This window comes from Rhinopithecus bieti, unplaced genomic scaffold (assembly GCF_001698545.2).
Source record: "Rhinopithecus bieti isolate Rb0 unplaced genomic scaffold, ASM169854v2 scaffold_1012, whole genome shotgun sequence".
NCBI lineage: Eukaryota > Metazoa > Chordata > Mammalia > Primates > Cercopithecidae > Rhinopithecus > Rhinopithecus bieti.
Genome location: NW_016803312.1, coordinates 2,118,656 through 2,138,349, shown reverse-complemented (window position 1 = coordinate 2,138,349; position 19,694 = coordinate 2,118,656). Strand labels below are relative to the sequence as shown.

The window sequence follows — 19,694 nt, the reverse complement described above, 5'->3', positions numbered from 1 at the left end:
TATATATTATACAATGAATATATAATATATAATTAACATATAATAAATAATATATAATATAATATATAATAAATAATACATATGTTTATTAATTCATCTATTTGGGCATGGTGGCTCACCCCTGTAATCCCAGCTACCTAGGAGGCTAAGGCAGAAGGACTGCTTGAGCCCAGGAGTTCGAGACCAGCCTGGGCAACATAGTGAGACTCCATCTCAAAAATAAAATTCATCAATTCCCTGTCCACTCTTCAGCTGCACCAGGGAAATAACACATATTACAACAGTGGGCAAGTGGGGGATCTGCCCAGAACCTTTAAAGGCCAAAGGTTGATTGTAATTTCTTAATAAAGTTTTAATACAAATTTTAATTTTATAAAATTTTATATAATCATTTTATTATCATTGTAATATGATTTTTATGATAATTATTCCCTCTGGTTTATCTCAAGCTTACTTTCGCTCGGTTCTCAAGTGATATCATATGGAAAGAAGAGGACAATGCAAGGAAAGGAGACACAGGCACAGGACACCAGAAGCCTCATTCAGAGAGGATGACCTTGTTCCTATGTTGCTCTATAATCTCCAGCAAACGATTCCACCTGTCTCTATTGTGACTCTCCTGGAGCTAAAAGAACATACACAGGTGTGGCCAGGCACGGAGGCTCACTCCTGTAATGCCAGCACTTTGGGAAGCAGAGGTGGAAGGATCCTTTGAGCTCAGGAGTTTGAGACCTGCCTGGGCAACATGGCAAAACCCAAAAACAAAAATATGAAAATTAGCAGGGCATGGTGGTGTGTGCCTGTAGTCCCAGCTACTTGGGAGGCTGAGGTGGGAGGTTTGCCTGAGCCCAGAAAGCAGAAGTTGCAGTGAGCTGAAATCAGGCCACTGCACTCTGGCCTGGGCAACCGAGTGAGATCCTGTCTCAAAAAACAAAAAACAAAACACACGCAGGTGGGTCCTTCAGGCTCTTGGCTGCTGGATACAGTTGCAGCTTATACACCACATGGAAGTTATTAAGTGAGTGGCTCTATCAGAAACAAATTAACATGACAATGTTGATGTAATAGAAAATGGAAATAGCAATGCATTCTTCAAAGCTCAACCCTCTGCGGGTTTGCACTTGAAGTCATAACCCAGGCTGGCGTTTTACTTGCGGATCTTTGAAAAGCAAATCCTAGTGACTCCGCTGCTGCTGCTCCTGCAGCAAAAGGAAATTCGGTTTTCTCTGATAATGCAAAAGAGAAGTCCTGGTGTGGGGACCCAGTGGTCTATGTGATTCAAGCCACAAGTCCTCCAGGCTGAGCAATTAGCCATCTCCACATGACGCTACAGGGCAGTGTGTCAGGAAATATTAATAATCAGTCTCTGGGCCTAAAGTGTAGATGACGAGGCGTGGACCCAGGCAGGTAAGAGGCTGGTACAGCAGGGAGCTCTCCTGAGGGCGTTACGGCATCTTGCTGAAGAGGAACTCACTCCTACCCACAGCTCAGCTGCGTGATGTGGGGAGGTGGGGTGTGCTGGTGTGCTTTCCACCTTCCAATCAAACAAGCTAACGGTGTGAACAATGGACAGGTGCGACAGATGTGGAAGGCCAAGATTCTGCTGGGGTGGGTCCACAGTCACCCTCCTCACGCCTGGCAGCCAACACTTTGACTACAATGACAAGGGCAGATGGTTGCTGAAAGATGCAATGGCATGGGCCCCAGAGTTAGGTCCTGTACCATGGACACCATACTGGGGAGCACAGGGCAGAAGCTGCTCACAGGTGGCGGGCAGGTGCACAAAGTCGTACAGGCTCCTGGTGGGCAGCAGTGCTTTCTGGGTGACATCCAACCAGCTGGACCCCTAAAATTTGGAGGAACCTGTTTCCTCCTACGTTCTGCCACTGCTGGAGTGTCTTCTGAAAACAGGATTTTCTTTACCTCCATTTTGAGTACATTATCAGGATTTTAACCTACTATTCTACTGGAAATACATACGCTTATGAAGACTTACTAGCAAGCCCTCATTTACAACACAACTGCAGATGTGTACTTTTCACTCAAGCCTGGAAATACAAGATATCTTTGGTTCTGCAACTGGAGCGACCAGAGTCTCTGAAGAGCCACAGAGCCTTAATCCTACTGAGCACTGGATTGTATTACTATCATTATTCATTATTATTAGGAGAGGTGCAGGGGAAGGGAATAGAGCCTAATCCTTACAAAGGAAAGGGAGCTGGAAATCTGGATCAGAGAGGGAGTGCTGTGCAGTCTGAACAGAGGCAGAGGCTAACGGAAACAGAGATGGGAGGCAGACAGCAGCCCTTGGGCAGATCTGCACAGAGGCCTGAAGGCCTCGGAGGCCAGTCCTGATGTGGGTGCAGAGTGAGATTCTTCCTTCTTTACGTATTGCTGCTAGCATCTGTGAAAGGCAACTGTCTGAACATGGATAACAGGCTCTCTGACATTGGCCTCACCTCACCAGATTCCTTTTTTTTCAAATACTCTCCTTCCCACTGCTCCTCTCAGTTTCAAGACTGGGCCATCCGGGACTTCTAGAGTCTGTTCCTCCGAGGACCAGCCTGTCCCTGGCCATGGGGCCTGGCCCGTGCTGTTTCCTTTGCCTGGAGGCACAGTTTTCACGCAAAGTCCAAAGCCCATCACTGTGGTCCCCTCTACGCCATGCATTCAGCCTGGTGCTGGGGACACAGGTGAACCAAGGAGCTGTGGTCCTGTTTCTTGCTGATTACTGGCTTGAGAGAAAAATGCCACATACCTTCTCCTCCTGAGAGGCATGTCCACAGCACTATCTGGCAGCTACCCTGGGCTGTCATGCTCTGTCCTCCCCTCCCCTCCTTCTAGGACACCTAACATCAGGACCATGCTGGGTTGCCGCCACTGCCATCATGCCAGCCCCCAGGTCTCAGTGAGGCTGAGGACACTCCAGAACGGGAGGCAAGCCCACGTGGGAGATGACTGGACCCAGCTTCACTCAACGTTCAGTTATTGATAACAACAGAACCCAACTCAGCACAGTTTACATTGACACATCACACCTTAGGCGGGAAGGAGAGCAGTTCGAGGGGAAAGCTGCAATTGTAGAGAAGTCATCCAGCCTTCTGTTCCAGAAAATCCAGCTCAGTATCACGGTGCAGGACCGGCAGCCCACATCAGCTAACTGCATCCTCAGCATGGTTGTAGGCCCGCCAAAGGCCAATGAAGACCCCATTACGGGGCTCCACCAGATGTTCCTAGAAAAGGATATCACGGATGCCTGGGTTTGCCCTGATGACAGACAAGTTCAGGCCTGCCCTGCATGACTTCGCTGACCTCCTCCCGGCCAGGCAGTCACGCTGTTTCTTCCTCCCTTCTCTTCCCAATACTATTCAGGCTTCTGCAGACACACCAGATACTATACACAAATGCACAGGGCTGTGTGGAGGCGGACACGGTGCACTGTTGCCACTGAGGTGTCCTGCACGATGTCTGGACACCGGACCAGCGGCCTCTGACAGGAAGAGTTTGTGTTGTGCCAGTGCACACCTTGGAAAGGTTGTTCTTTTTTTTAAAAAAAACCTGACAAATTGCTCTAGTAACCCAAAGAAGTACAGGAGAAACCAGTGGCCCCTCTGGGCAGATATTGATTCGTGCAGAATCCGTTTCAATGCCTCATGAAACAATAAAACCATGAACATTTTCCTTAAAAAAATAAAGACCACCTCATCTTACCCTTTCCCAGGTTCAGCTTTGTACAAAAGACTGAGGAAGACGCTGACTTTGCCAGGTTCTCCCGGCTCTGCAGCTCCAGGCCTCCTCCAGGCCTGGCGCTGCAGAGAAGGGCACGGGGACAGCCGGGGGCTCTAAACAGCTGTGAGATCCTCTTGCATCTCGCAGACTCAGTGCCCTGCTGGGGATGCCAAGGGTGGGGAGGAGGCTCCAGGCACACATCCCACTCCTGTCCTCCAGCGACCTGGGGACCCAGAGGACTGAGCCACACACTGTGCCTCCCTCCCTGCCCTCCCTGGACCACATCACCGGGGCTTACGATGGGTCAGAGCCAAGCTCCAGAGCTTGGCCACCCGGGGTTGTGGCTTATCCTGGTTTCACGACTTCCTAGCTGAATGTGATCCTCCAGAAGTTCACCAACTTGGCCTCCTTCCCTAATCTATAAAACAGAGATGACAGCAATACCTACCTCGTAGAGTTGTGAAGAGGAACAAATAAGTAAAAACACATAAAAAGTGCAGAACGCTGAACGCTGAACCACTGACAGCCGCCTACACACAGTGGAGTCAGGCCCTGATCCAATACGCTGCTCCCTGCTCCTATAGGAAGGCCCGGGGGCGCTGCAGGTCTCTGTCCCTTCATGCCAGGTCCCCTGTGGCTCTGGATGGGTGAGGAGGCTAATTCTGGGCAGGTGGCATTGGGATGGCTGTCCTCAGGGACTGAGCCAGGGCCAGGCCTTCACAAGATGAAGCTCTGGCGGCACTGGTCATTTGCAGAGGAGGGCACTTCGTTCAGACAGGAGGCTTGGAAGCCCAGCTCTTTTTCCCGGTAACTGTGGTTCCCAGGGCCATCCTATGCCACCCGGCAATCATCGACAGAGAGCAGATGTAAGGAATACAGGAACCGGCCTAAGAAAGGAGGTTTAGGAATACCCAAACCTGTGTGGGAAAATGTCCAGGTTCTTACACACGCACGTAATTCTTATTCATGTGTTCACAGCACATGTGTTCACACAGACATTCTGCAAGGGCAGCTGGGTGAGGTGTAAACCCCAAAGAAACAGAACATGCAAGAAGCGGCCAGAACATACACACCCACCTAACTAACATCCAACTGTTCCCTGGGGGAACAGTGAGGAAAGATGGAAAATAACACCTGTTCTCTGCCACATGGGGCTCTGGCTTCAGTATGAGTGACAGAGGTTGTTTATATGTTTGTCTGTTTGTTTGTTTGGAGTAGAATGAGAGGCTTTTTTCAAAGGGAAAGGCAAATATCTACCTTTTCTTTTGTTTTGATGATTGTACTTGCAATTTTTAGAGTAGAAAAGGATAGTTAGATAGAGCCTGGGTGCAGTGACTCACACCTGTAATCCCAGCATTTTGGGAGGTGGAGAGGGGCAGATCAGCTGAGGCCAGGAGTTCAAGACCAGCCCAGCCAACAGGGCGAACGTCATCTCTACTAAAAATACAAAAATTAGCCGGGCATGGTGGTGAACACCTATAGTCCTAGCTACTTTGGAGGGCTGAGGCAGAAGAATCACTTGAACCCAGGAGGTGGAAGTTGCAGTGAGCCTAGATCATGCCACTGCACTCCAGCCTGGGCAAAAAGAAAAGAGTGAGACTCTGTCTCAAAAAAAAAAAAAAAAAAAAAAAAAAAAAGAAAGAAAATAGAATAGTGAGATGGAGACCCCAGAAATACAGTTTTTAAAAGCCTAGAAAAAAAGATAAGGCTGAAAAAAAGAAAAGATAAGTTTGACTCTCTGGATCTAAAAAAAATATAGTTTGTATGGGATGGTGACTTTAAATGGAAAATTTTGATCACATGATAAAAATAAAATTAAATGAGGAAGTGAAGATTGAGACGTGAAGAGCACAGGGAGTGTATTGGAGAACTTGCAAAGGAGGCTAGATTGTAGTAGAACAAAGTGTGGAGGGCACACGACGTAGGAGGAATATTTCCAGCATTTTTTTTCTTGCACTGCAAGTTTACAGGGAGAAAGTTGGAAAGCTGACACTGATATTCATTTATTTAAATTAATTTATTTATTTTTGAGACAGAGTCTTGCTTTGTCGCCCAGGCTGGAGTGCAGTGATGCAATCTCAGCTCACTGCAACCTCTGTCTCCCAGGTTCAAGTGATTCTCGTGCCTCAGCCTCCCGAGTAGCTGGGATTACAGGCACCAGCCACCATGCCCCACTAATTTTTGTATTTTTAGTATAGTTTCACCATGTTGGCCAGGCTGGTCTAAAACTCCTGACCTCTGGTGATCTGTCCACTTCGGCCTCCCAAAGTGCTGAGATTACAGGCTAAGCCACTGTGCCTAGTCATGACACTGATATTTAAAACAAGGATAGTCTAAGGACAATAAAATAACTTTTAAAGATATATAGATGCTGGCTGGGTGTGGTGGCTCACGCCTGTAATACCAGCACTGTGGGAGGCCGAGGCAGACAGATCACCAGAGGTCAGGAGTTTGAGACCAGCCCGGCCAACACGGTGAAACCCCATCTCTACTAAAAATACAAAAAATTAGCTGGGCTTGTTGGCACACTCCTGTAGTCCCAGCTGCTTGGGAGGTTGAGGCAGAAGAATTGCTTGAACCTGCCAGGCAGAGGCTGTGGTGAGCTGAGATTGCACCACTGCACTCCAGCCTGGGCGACAGAGCAAGACGCTGTCTCAAAAAAAAAAAAAAAAAAAAAAAAAAAAAAAAACCAAAAAACAATTCAGCTTCTGTTTGTTTCACTCTTCTCAATCAAGAAGGAAATGAAAGGAATATAAATGAACTGTAGCCTTTCCCCAAAATAAATCCCAGGTGGTTTATAAAGTTAAATTTTAAAACCAGGTAGATGATTATCTATCATGCTTCTCTAACCCTAAAAGCAATGAATGAGCCAAAAAGGAAAAAATGATAGATTTGACTACCATAAAAATCATTCCAAAAAATAAGTTATACTCCACAAGGCCCCATTAGCAAAAGTAAAAAGTTAATGTAAATTTCAGGAAGGCATTGTAACAACTATAACGGGAATTACTATATTAAAGATAAAATAGTTTAATTAGTAGATTATTACAACTTAATGAGAAGACCACTATCACCTTCCAGGAAACAGCTAAAAAGTTCAGATCCTTGGGCTCTGTCATGTCTTTTCTAGGAATTTTCCCCATTGAAACAAGAGAAATAGAATAAAGAATTATTCATAGAAATGTTCACCACAAGGTGTTCACTCAAGTGCTAATGGCATCTTTATTCTGTGCCAGGGATCTTATTCGACATACAATGATGAATGTGATTTTGCTCCTACACTTCAGGAACTTCTATGTCCCATAGAGGAAATACCCAAGTTAACAGGCAGTTGCAGAGTGATCAGTGTGACTACAGGAGTGAGTATAAGATGCTATGGGATGGGGATGCGGGGACACCTTAACTCACACCTGGTGGATCCGTCAATACCCCAGGGAAGGAGTGATATCTGCAGAACACAGCAACATGAGTTAAGAAGGGATGAAATGGGAGAGAACACAGAATGTTCTGGAAATGTCACCCAGGCAATGAGCTGAAGGACACAGTGGTGGATGAGGAGGAAGCAGTGAGAAATACAGCTGGACACCGTCTTTATGAAGACAAAGAAGGGGGACCCAATCGTCTGAGTGAGGATGGCTAAATTGTTTGAAATAGGAAATAGCCGCTGAGCACTGTTTTCAAGTCAATTTCATCATGAGGCCAAAATGAGGGGAGTCTGGAGACAGGGTTGCAACGGCAAAATCTGCAAGCACTTGGAAAACTGCAAAGTGATATTAAAGTAGAACTCGTCTTCCTCAATCCATGTATTTCCCCCCAGTGATTGGTGAATGGACACAGAAGGCAGGCATATCAAATTTACAGATGGCAAAGAGGTTCAGATGGAAGCTTCAAAATGTAAAAGTTGGGGTCATATTGTTTATGGTTTTGTGTCCTCTTCACACATGTGCTAGAAACACAGCATCAGAATAAGGGAATTAAGAGGTGTCCTGCAACCTACGGTGGTTAAACCACTTCTGGAAATCTGTATTCAATTGTGGGTACCATATTTTACATAAGAAATGAAAGAAACGGGAGAAAGACCAAAGAAGGATAACTAGACCGGGTGAAGGTCCAGAAACCAGTACTTCCCAGGACTGAGGGAAAAACTGCATCCGTGACCTACATATCAAAAGCTCCAGTGGTAGTGTGACCATACAATCTATTGGCCATACCAGATACTTGTGAGTCAAAAGGGAGGCTATTATTGATTATACAGAGAGAACAGGTATAAACTAGGACTGTCCTGGGCTTACTCAAATGGAGGTTCAGGGAGACTTGCTAATCCGATGTATAAAGTGAAGGCAGGTTAACTTTGCTTTGGTGGGCAAAAAATAGAACCAATGAGTGGAAATTCCAGAAGATACATTCGGATTCAACAGAAGGAAGAACTTTTGAACGAGCATCATTGTTCAAAATGGAATGGGTTGCCCGTTATCATTGCAAATCATCAGGAAGGGACCAGAGACATCAGCAAGGGAAGTTGTCAAAAGGATTACAGAACTCAGGGACAGACAGACTCTAAGATCCCTTCCCTCCCTCTCCAGTAAGTTGTGACATATAAGACATGGATATACAGGCACAGCTAGAAACAAAGAGTTCCAATAAAATATACCCATTCTGATAGCTGACGTATTTACTTGTGACGTTTCTTTGGTACAATATTACATGTGGTTTGCTGCAACAAATTTTTACAACATTCACTCGGTGCTTCAGAAGGTTTACAAAAATTTCAGTACAGACTGATAGGCACAAACACATTTTTTTAACTTTTTGATTCTACCAATTTTTCTCGTATAAACGTGCAGTCGAACATCCTCTATTTAAAATGTAATTCCGTGCAGAAGAGTTACAAGCATCTGTTGCTGGTTTGGTAAAGAATTCATGTGCTCAGTAACCAAGAACCTTAATAACATTTTCTGGTAACATGAATTTGCCTACTTTGTTTCAGTGTCCAGTTTAATCTGTCGTTTTAAATGGAATTTAAAAAATTTTTGCTTATGTTGTGATCAATGGAAGGAAACACAATATTATTTACAACTATGGGTCTTATACAGTAAGTCTGCACAGTTGTAAACATTTTATTGATACTAAAACAATAATGTGTGATTAAAGTAGACTGATGTGACTGCCACAATAGGCACACAATAAGTATTTTATATAAATAATAAATATATATTTAAATAGCATCTATCTTTATATATATAATTTCAAGGGCAATTATGTAATATAGGTACTATACAACTTAATTTGCATTCAGTGAAATATGTTTTAATTTGCCTATTCTGTAGAAACATGCCCCAAAAGCCAGTCTCAGGAACACATGCATTATTTGTCATTCACATACCTATGTGACAAGCAGAATCAATGTGGATCTGCCCTCAGTGATGGGTGAAGCCACATACATAAGAGTTGGGGAATGGGCTCTCCTTGTCATAAACAATCTTCTTTGTGTATTACTATAGTCGTAATCTCCTTTGCCTCCCAGGGAGGTATGGAACAGAAAATAGTATTCTACACCATCTGCGAGTTTTCCAAATTCCACCTGGGGTCTTTGGTGGCTCTTGACATGCAGTGGGAAAATGGCCACCTATGAAGTTGGTACGGCCTGCCGAGTCACCTGCTTTGCTAAATCTGTGTTGGATATAAAGCACTCCTATACTAAGTGCCTGAGTCCAAGGGCCACATGCTCAGATGCCAAGTCCTGCCACGTTTAGCAGGAAGCACCCCAGCGGACAGCCGACTCCAGCGACACCCTTAAATCAGATCAAACTTCTAGTGGCATCACAGCAAGACACATCTGAGAAACAGGGACGCTCCAGAACTGGAGAACCACCAGTCCTACATGTCCTACATGGAGGTCCCAGCTCCAGGAGGTCAAAAAGAAGTCCCCAATCCTCCCCATCCCAACACAGAGCTGCAGGGAGAGCTTGGGGACCCATAGTGCTTCCATGGGGGGAAGTTTCCACAGCGACTTTGACACTCACACTGGGCAGTCCATCTGGGCTGGAGGCTGCCGCCTTTCTGTTTACATAACCAAGTACATTGGAAAGGGTTCTGCTGGAATGTCGCTGGCAGGGACTTCTTGCTCTTGCATGAGCTGTGCTGGCAGATCCCTCCTTCCATTCTTCTTGGGGGAGGTTTTGACACTGGCTGGCTGCCCCAGGAACTATCCCAGACACTTCATGGAGATCTGCCCCTGGACACCTGGTCCGGTGTCAGGAGCTCCTAGGGTGGGGCAAATCCTAGAGCTGCTCCCCATGTAAGCCTGGGTATGGAAGGTCAGGCCTGAGAGGGGTGGAAAGGGTGAGGGAGAGGACTCCCAAACCCAAAAGGCTCCCCACCCCCGTCCTCGTCAAGCCTCTTGGTGGAAATGCTGTCACAGACAATAACGTAGCACCTTACAATGCAATGGCCCCGGCAAATGAGAGTCTAAATATATCCAGGGTGCATATCATTAGTGAGTAGTTACAGAAATAAAGATGTTATGTTGTATCTGTTAGTCAAATCAAAAATTCTAATTGGACACAGAACAATTTCTCAAAGCTTTCAGCAGGAGGTAATTACTGTGTTGACTACTTGTAGCAAAAAAAAAAAAAAAAAAAAAAAAAAAAGGCAAAAAAGGGGCCAAGTGTTTGGGGTTTTCCATAAAAAAGGAAGGAGAAAGATGTTTTTGCCTGGATCTGAGCTGATTAAAAGCTGGCTGGGCTCCTGATCTTTGCACCTTCCTGGTTTAACCAGTGACACTGGTGGCAAGCAGCTCACCATGTCACACCAAACCCTTTGATAACCAAAGTGCAGTGTATTTTTAGCATAACCTTCAGAAAAGACCTGGAAATAAGGCCGGGAATGGTGGCTTACGCCTGTAATCCCAGCACTTTGGGAGGCTGAGGCGGGCGGATCACCTGAGGTCAGGAGTTTGAGACCAGCCTAGCCCACATGGCAAAACCTTGTCTCTACTAAAAATACAAAAATTACCCAGGCATGCTGGTGAGCACCTGTAATCCCAGCTACTCAGGAGGCTGAGACAGAAGAATCGCTTGAACCTGGGAGACAGAGGTTGCAGTAAGCCGAGATCACGCCACTGTACTCCAGCCTGGGTGACAGAGAGAGACTCCATCATAAAAGATAGAAAGAGAGAGAGAGAGAGAGAGAGAGAAAGGAAGGAGAAGGAAAGGAAGGAGAAGGAAGGAAGGAAGGATGGAAGGGAGGGAGGGAAGGAAGGAAGGAAGGAAGGAAGGAAAGAAGGAAGGAAGAAAGGAAGGAAGGAAAAGAACGAAGAGACCTGGAAATGAGTCTGTGACTAGATAACAGTATTGGAAAGCTAGAATTTTAAATCAGGACAGACATATGAGGCAGGGACAGTGATGGCATTTTATATCCTTCCTCGTGTCTAGCCCTGAGCATCACACAAATGATTGACTAAAAGTATAAAAGCACAGAGTCACAATTCCTGATTGTGGTGATGGTTTCCCAGGTATAGTCATATATCAAGATATATCCAACAGTATATTTTAAATATGTGTAGTTTATTGTATGTCAATGATATATTAATAAATCTATTTAAATATGAGAGTTAGCACTTTGTGAGGCCAAGGCTGGAGGACTGCTTGAAGCCAAGAGTTTGAGACCAGCCTGGGCAACACAGTGAGACCCCATCTCTAAAAAAATACAAAAAATAGCTGGGTGTGGTGGTTCATGTCTGTAATCCCAGTGCTTTGGCCTGGAGTTCAAAACCAGCCTAGGTAACACAGCAAGACCTCATCTCTCCAGAAAAAAAAAAAAAAAAAAAAAATTAAAACAAAATTACCCAGGCATGGCGGCATGTGCCTGTAGTCCCTAAGTACCCAGTAGGCTGAGCTGGGAGTACCACTTGCGCCCAGGAGTTTGAGTCTGCAGTGAGCCATGATGGCACCACTGTACTCCATCCTGGGCAGCAGGGTGATACCCCATCTCTCCACAAGTAAATAAAATAACATAAGAGAGAGACATTTCTTTCACGTTTTCAAAAAGAGACCATCAGGAGCACGACATTGAGGGTTCAATTTGTACAACGGCACATCTCAACAGAATTCTTCACACATTGAGGAATTCTTTCTTTTCTGTCCTTCCTCCTCCTCCTTTTTTCTCTTTCTTTTGCTGCTCCTCCTCTTTCTCCCTCCTCCCTTCTCCCTCCTCCTCCTCTTCCTCCTCCTTCTCCTCATTCTTCTTCTCACTATGTTACCCAGGCTGCTCTCAAACCCCTGGCCTCAAGTGATTCTCCCATCTCAGCCTCCCAAGTTGCTGGGATTACAGGTGTGAGCCACCACGCTTGGCCGTTTTTCTTTTTATTTGAAGTTTGGAGCTTACACATTTTCCCAGATGTCATCATACTCAGTACTGAACCCTGGAGTTGGCGGTCTTTTGTGCTTTAAGTATCATTTGTACATGGGTGAGCTTCAACTCCGTGTCTCCACCGTGGTGTCCCCTGACCCAGGTTGGTGAAGAATTATGCACAAAACTGCCCTCTCCATACCTCACTTGGTCCCTTGTTAAACATCCCAAGCTCAGCGAGTCCCAGATGGAATTCCTGATCTCACTTTTCCCCAAACCACAGCTTCCCCTCCCAAGTAACGATAGCTCTGCCTTGTCATCTGCATTTTCTGCTCTTTTGGCCCCAAATCCTGGACTCTTCGCTTTATCACATATCCCACATTCGAACCCCCAGAAAATCCTGTTGGTTCTGTCTTCAAAATATCCAGAACCTGAATGCTTTTCATCACCACCATCATCGTCATCACTTGTCTGGATTCTTGCAAATGTGCTTCTAACTCTGCCCACCTTGCAATCTCACCCACACGGCATCCAAACCATTTCTGCATGGCCTCCGTGGGACCGGGGGCTCCCCAGCTCCACATTGCCCCCCAGGGTAGAGCCTTAAAGGCCCGTGTGACTCCCACCAGTCCTCACCCTGCACCACATGGCTCTGCAACCTCTCCTGGGAGCACCCTCTCCTGTTCCCTGCCACACTACTGCCTCAGTGCCTTTGAAGAACTCTGCCCTCTGCTTGGAACACTCACCACCTCCAGACACCCACCTGGCTCACCTCCTCACATCCTTTCAGTCTTTGCTCAATGATCACCTTTCCTAAGGTCTACAAGACCCCTGCGTTTAAAAGAGCAATTTATCACACTTCCCTTCCTCTGCTTTGTCTTTCTTTGTAGCAACTGCCAGTTTCTAGCATCCTCTGTCACTTAATTACTGATCATGTGGACTGTCTGCCCCTTCCTCTTGGAATGCAAGCTCCCCAGGGGCAAGATTTGATTGGCTTTTCTCACTGCCACATTCCTGGAATGTACAAGGCATACAAACAGGTATGTGTTGAATGACTGAATGAATGAATGGATGGACTTGTGGCACTCAGATACTTTCTGCCATTTGCCAGCTGGGGTCTGCAGGGTAGCATTTTTATATGAAAAAAAAGAGGGCTGGGTGTATGATGGCTCACACCTGTAATCCCAGAGCTTTGACAGGCTGAAGTGGGAGGATCGCTTGAGGTCAGAGTTCAAGACCAGCTAAGGCAATCTAGTGAGACCCCCATCTCTTAAAAAAAAGAAAAAAAGAAAAATTAGCTGGGCATGGTAGTGCATGCTTGTAGTTCCAGGTACTGGGGAGGCCGAGGTGGGAGGATCACTTGAGCTCAGGAGTTCGAGGCTGCAGTGAGCTTTGATTGTACCACTGTATTTCAGTCTGAGTGACAGAGCGAGAATGGGCCAGAGAGAGAGAGAGAGAGAGTTCTATCCTTATTCTCTTCCCCTTTGACATAGAAACAGGCAGAGAGACAAGCAGAGGTGCCTAGCAGAGAGAAGAGCTGACCGCAGGTAGGGGCCCTGGGCTGCAGCAGGAAACAGTCCCTAGAGATCTGTGCAGACAAGTCGAGAAAGGAGAAATCACAACGTGACAATGAGTTCCTCAGTTACATTTCTGAGCACCATCAAATGCCAGGGATAACGCTGGGTGCTGTGCAGTCAACGATAAAGAAGACACGGTCCTACCCCTAAAAAGCGACAGTGGGAGGCATGTAAACAGGTCACTACTGTCCATAGAATCAAACTGCAACTGCCTTCCAGCATGGATGCTTCCAGAGTACAGAGGAGGGGAACTCGCCTCTGCTTGGAGGAACAGGAGCAGGGAACACTGGAGGCTCCAAGTAAAGAATGAACAGGTGTGTCCCAGGAAAGGGATGGGAAGGGAATGGCAATGTGAAGGGAGCAATTGCAAAGACTGAAGTCCAGATGAGGTCAAATATGCCTGGGGAGAGGCAAGGGTGTGTGTGTGTGTGTGTGTGTGTGTGTGTGTGTGTGATGGTTAACATAAGAAAAGATGTTTGAGAAACAAGAAGCCTCTAGATTGTGACGGGCTTTTTCTTCCATGCTAAGGACTGTGGTCTACAAAGAATGCAGGGTGCAGAGGTGGGGGCTGTGGATGTGGTCAGGGGTATAGGAAGCTGGACAAAGGATAGGCTGTGATGATTTTATAATGACTCAGGAAAAAGAGCCCCTAAACTATGACAATGGCAGTCAGCACCTCACCCTAAAAGAATGTGGGAAGACAATGTATGGACCGAGGCATTGGAGAAATTTGATTGGAAAGATCAGCTGCAGAAGAGCTGACTCCTAGCAAAGTAGAAAGAGGAAGCTCGAGGCAGGCATGGTGAGTCACATCACAGGACAATGAGGTCTGAGCCTTGGAGGAAGAGGAAGAGGAGTAATGAGAAAACCACAGGTGGGACCAGTAATCACAAAGGGAAACAGCAAAGCATTTGTAAGCTCTGGAATCCTACCCAGTGAGGCTGTTTTGGGGAATAGTATTTAGGGAACACTGGTAAGTAGCCAAACCCAGAATCAGCCATTTCAAAGCCAGATGGACCGACAGGCTCCTTCAGGAAAGGTCTGCTGGGAAGGCACAGGGCAGATGCCATGTGCCCTCTTCATCCTCACTGCCCAGCCAGCAGGCCAAGCCACAGTGCTTGAGTTCCTCCACCCCATCTTTCCTACAAATGAACACTCGCATATTGACTTTTATCTACATCCAATACAAAACCAAAAGCCACAGTATAAAACTTACAGTTTATAGACTCTTTTTTTTTTTTGGAGACATACTCTCACTGTCACCCAGGCTGGAGTGCAGTGGCTCTATCACTCCATGACGGCTCACGGCAACCTCTGCCTTCTGGGCTTAAGTGATCCTCCCACCTCAGTCTCCTGAGTAGCTGGGACTATGGGTGCAAGCCACCACACCTGGCTAATTTTTTAATTTTTTGTAGAGAAAATAAAACATGGAGTTTTGCCGTGTTGGCCAGGCTGGTCTCGAACTCCTGACCTCAAGTGATCCTCTCGCCTCGGTCTCCTAAAGTGCTGGGATTACAGGCATAAGCCACTGCACCCAGCCAGTTTATGGACTATTTTAAGTTGAGTTTTGTCAGTTCTCTAGGAGCGTGGTCAGTTTCACTGGCAAGAAGCAAAGGAGGATCTAGCTGCTTAAGAAACTAAGCACTGGCCAGGCGTGGTGGCTCACGGCTGTAATCCTAGCACTTTGGGAGGCTGAGGCAGGCGGATAACCTGAGGTCAGGAGTTCAAGACCAGCCTGGCCAACACGGTGAAACCCCGTCTCTACTAAAAATACAAAAAAATTAGCTGGGTGTAGTGGTGCGCAGCCGTAATCCCAGCTACTCAGGAGGCTAAGGCAGGAGAATTGCTTGAACCTGGGAGGAGAAAGTTGCGGTGAGTTGAGATTGCACCCCTGCACTCCAGCCTGGGCGACAGAGCGAGACTACGCCTCAAAAAAACAAAAACCAAAAAACCAAAAAAACAAAAAAAAACAAAAAACAAGAAACAAATCACTGTGTTTTTGGATAGTATTCTTGTATTCTCTGAGTATTTGGATATCTTTCCCACTTGGAAGTTGCAGATCTCTGTATGGTACAAAATCTCTATCGACTAATTTACAACTTCAGGAACAGGAAGGCAAACGAACTAAATTGTTGTGGATGACAAAAGCCATATTTTCCACAATAAAGTAAGGAAGGAACCACAAACAAATGCCAGCTTATAATTTCTCCATCAAATGACAGACACACTCCACCCTGTCTAGGCAAAAGACGCCCATAAGCTGTCCCTTAGGGCTCACCGAAAATATATCCTAGTCTTGGATGCAGATATAATGTTCTATAAATACTCTCCCTGTTTGCACATTTGCTTAATGTTTTTCTTCTGCTGTCTGTGTGTGCCTGTTTAATCAGTCTTCAGAAGACAAATGATCTCTCATTCTGACTTTATTTAACATTTAGAAGGTTATTAAATGCTTAAAATTCTTTTGATGAACATTATGCAAATTGATACCTTGACTTCTTGAACTACAAGGAAACTATCCCAGTATTTTCACAGTGGTTGAGTGGTTGATGCGATGGAAAAGAAAAGTAAAAACAAAACAAAACAAAATAAAAAAAAACACCAAAAGGCATCCCATATACTCAGGATCTAGGCTTATTTCTGCCATTAACTTGTTGCATTAATGACTTGGGTGGAATATAACAAATAAATAGGAGTAGAAAATCTTCCCAGGTAACAGCAATAAATGGGCAGTAGACAAAGAACATTATGGAGTGATTATAGTGCTGCCTTTTTTGTTCCGAAAAGGATGCAATTGCCATTCACTGACATAATCTTGGTAATTCTTACATCTTTTCTAGAATTTGTTCCAGATAAAAGCTTTCTATGATCATTTTTGAAAATGAAAGAATTTTAGAAATTCTTAGAAATTGGTGATATAATCCATTGGGTCAAAGGCAAAGCCATCTGTCTTTTCTTCCTTCCCCTCCCCCAACCGACCTTCTCTACCTTAATGTTCCAGGACTCCCTGGAGACCCAGATGTAGTAGAGCCCCTGGGCTCTCTCATCTGCTCCCAGTGATAGACCCTAATCCCTGTTCACAGCTAGAAGACTCTATTACATCCTGCCACCTGCCATTCTTCACAAATCTTCCCTGTTTCCAACAAGGTAAGAATGGCTAGGGTCATGACTTTATCTGCAGAAACCTTTCTGAAAGGCTAGGTAACACTTATGAAATATCAGAGCTAACATTCGTCCACTTATACTACTTTATGTCTATAAAATTCATTTCAGTATTACAAGTGAGGATGCACCATTTATTTCAGCAGCACCTCCACTTCCATAGCCAGCTGGCTTCTTGCACCGTGATGGGATCACATCCCCGCAAAGTTAGCATCGTTGAGCCTCCCAGTAATATAATTAAGCAAAGTTGGAGAGGGGGAAATACAAAGACAAAATCTCTTATTCTAGAAAAGTCTCCTTGCCAAATGCAGTAGCTCGTGCCTATAATCCCAGGGCTTGGGGAGGCCAAGGCAGGAGGATCGTTTGAGGCCAGGAGTTCGAGACCAGCCTGGGAAACATAGCAAGATCCCATCTCTCCAGATAAAAGAGTCTCCCATACTTTTTGAGAGTTAGGTGCTTCACAGATATTAACTAGTTTGCTACTCTGAATGTCAGTTATAAAAAAAGCAACCAAGGTTCAGAGAGACTCAGTAATTCACCCAAGGCCACATAAGCCGTGGCAGAGCTGGTTAGACAACCACACCCAGGGCAAGATGGCGCCACCCTCCCCTCTCTGTTTGCCATACCAGGTTGCACCACACAGATCCACGTCAGGAGGCAGGGACTCCAGCCTTCGTGCAGCAGCTGAGACCAGGGTGAGGTCCCTCAATGCCTGTAAGCTCTTCCTTATTTGCAAAAATGATCTAGATACTCCCTTTGATTCCTAAAGCACTATTTCTCTAAAATGTTTGATTGGCTGGATAATTCCCAGATCACATATGCACATGGTTTGTAGATTGCACCAGGCATTGACTGTGATGGGCAGCCCTGCAGCCATGGCTGCAGCCCTTGCTAACAGTAGCCCTTGCTACAACTGCCTTCTATACATGGTTCTCCCCTCCTGCCAAGACCTGCAGGCTACATCTGTGCTACTGGTCACTCTGCAGTTCTTCTGTTACAAAACACTCAAGCAGCCCAATAAAAGGGAATTGAGAAGGCCGAACACTGCTCCCCATTGTGCTCCATCAGTGTCTGCTTCATGTCCTCATCACCCTCCCCTCTCTCCTTCTCTCTCTCTTTGGGCAACAGAGAAATAAATATCAGATACTTATCGGGGCTGGCCAGTGGGAGCAGGGAGATGGGCAAGGCAGAGCTAGACTCTCCAGCTATTGGTAGGTATGTCGCCTAACTCTGGAGGACCCACACTGTCTGGCTTCCTAGTTTGGGTTTGTCACATCTATATACTTCATCTATATACTTCTTCCCAGGCATGTGGCGAGAGCGTAATTGTGCAGTTTCTGGTTATGAATGGCACAGCCCGGCAACTCGCCGATTATTATTTCCATTCCCTGTCACGCATTATCAATCTAATTCCCCATTACATGCCTTTTTTTTTTTTCTCATGCATTACCCATACAGCAAGGACAAAGAAAGGCAAAAGCTCTGCAAAGAAGACTGCATCACCAGAGAACAGGCTAATCCCACAGGAAATGGTGAAGTGATAGCTTCAAGTGTGCAGGGAGAGATTTTGGCTAATTTGAAGTGAAAAATATCATTAAAAGGTTTGGGATTCCGCATTAGGACCAGGACTCCAGACTTTAAGTTTGGTAATGTATTGCTAACTGAGAAAGAGGAGCCACACCACAGTATAGACTAAGAAAAGTTTTGACACAGGTGGGCTTAACAAGCGACACTGCTTTAGACCACTGGGGTTTTCCAGATTTCTTTCTTTTTATCCTTTCCTTTTATTTTTTAGAGACAGGGTCTCCCTCTGTTGCCTAGGCTGGAGTGCAATGGTGCAATCATAGCTCACTGCAACCTTCAATTCCTGGACTCAAGCAATCCTCCCGTTTTAGCCTCCTGGAGTAGCTGGGACCACAGGCACGTGTCACCATGCTTGGCTGGTTTTTCAGGTTTCTGAAGTCTAAACAGATCCAGGATTCACTTAGCGATTTGCTTATACAACCAGGGTCCGGGGAGTGCTCAACACGAGCAGCGGGTTAATGTAGTGAGTGTATGCAAACAAAACATACGCAGTAGCCAAGGATCGGCAAATAATTTCTGAGAAGGCAGGAGCAAAAAGGAACATGTGAATGTAAGTCAGAGTCTGGGGCAAAGAGTATGGATGTACCAATGCTCTTGACCACAGACAGTAAGTTTTTTCTTGTATTGCATCATTGAATGGCCGGAGCTCCACCTTTAAAACAAAAAGCCAGAAAACACCACACAGCATAGAGATCGCCCTTCCTAACAAGCTAGAGCCTACAAGCAACTTCTCTGATTTAGAATTAATTATGCTTGTACATCTGTAGGGAGGTTACTCATTTGGTTCAAACTGAGACTACCACTCATTTCTTCTTAGTTATTTGGAGTTAATAAGGCCACTGAACAGAACCCGATCCCCCATAGTCCTCTATTACTTTCCAACAATTGTGGCTTTTATTCTTAGCAGTGATTTCCATCTTCAAGTGGAATATGAAGAATGTTTATCTTTGGGAAGAAAATGCCCAATTTCCACTGATATAGTTAAGAACCGAGGCCGGGTGCAGTGGCTGATGCCTGTAATCCCAGCACTTTGAGAGACTGAGGCAGGCGGATCACATGGTCAGGAGATCGAGACCATCCTGGCCAACATGGTGAAACCCCATCTCTACTAAAAATACAAAAATTAGGCCGGGCGCGGTGGCTCAAGCCTGTAATCCCAGCACTTTGGGAGGCCGAGACGGGCGGATCACGAGGTCAGGAGATGGAGACCATCCTGGCTAACATGGTGAAACCCCGTCTCTACTAAAAAAAATACAAAAAACTAGCCGGGCGACGTGGCGGGTGCCTGTAGTC

General features: G+C 45.7%; 1 protein-coding gene across 10 annotated transcripts in view; it reads right to left on the bottom strand.

Moving 5' to 3' along the window:
• FRMD4A (FERM domain containing 4A) overlaps window positions 1–19,694 on the bottom strand; it is a 367,189-nt gene that overhangs the window by 229,205 nt on the left and 118,290 nt on the right. Inside the window, exon 1 of one of the 10 annotated variants that reach the window (XM_017874510.1) lies at window positions 3,039–3,057. The exons of the other annotated variants lie outside the window; for them this stretch is intronic. The gene's annotated coding sequence lies outside the window, so the exon portion shown is untranslated. Of the gene's footprint in view, window positions 1–3,038; window positions 3,058–19,694 lie in introns of those variants that run through there. 10 annotated transcript variants of the gene reach the window in all.